The following is a 479-nucleotide window of genomic DNA, read 5'->3' on the forward strand; positions in this document are numbered from 1 at the left end:
TATTCCTTTATGGTATTGGTTGTAAGTAGTGCGTTAAGAACTACTGCTGTTATGCGCACGTACACTTACTTGCAAGCTGGCCTACAATTGCAGGTAATATTGCCTGTTGTAATCAACCTTTCTAATTCATGCATACAGTTGTCTGTAAAAACATTAAAGTAGGTTTACAGAAAACAATTTAAATTCATGTAAACTTGTTTTGTGCAGTTCACCAATCATTATGTGTGTGGGTGTGTGTGTGGAACTTTTTTCTTCATAAATGTTAGGGTAAAATTATTATTAAGTGAGTTTTCGACCATTTTTGTTGGGAACTGTATAACTTAGTGCTTATCATAAAGAACACAGAAATCCCCTCATGTTGGAAAGAAATTTCGTTATTTACTTTTTTGAAAAAGATTACTATTTTTGCCTTTAATTAACAATGTGTCTTAATACATAATATGGGCCTCCATTCGTCTACAATAATAAACAATATATAC

The sequence above is a fragment of the Anneissia japonica genome, unplaced genomic scaffold, assembly GCF_011630105.1.
Source record: "Anneissia japonica isolate Jap-2015-1 unplaced genomic scaffold, ASM1163010v1 scaffold1203_len951721_cov167, whole genome shotgun sequence".
Taxonomy (NCBI): Eukaryota; Metazoa; Echinodermata; class Crinoidea; order Comatulida; family Comatulidae; genus Anneissia; species Anneissia japonica.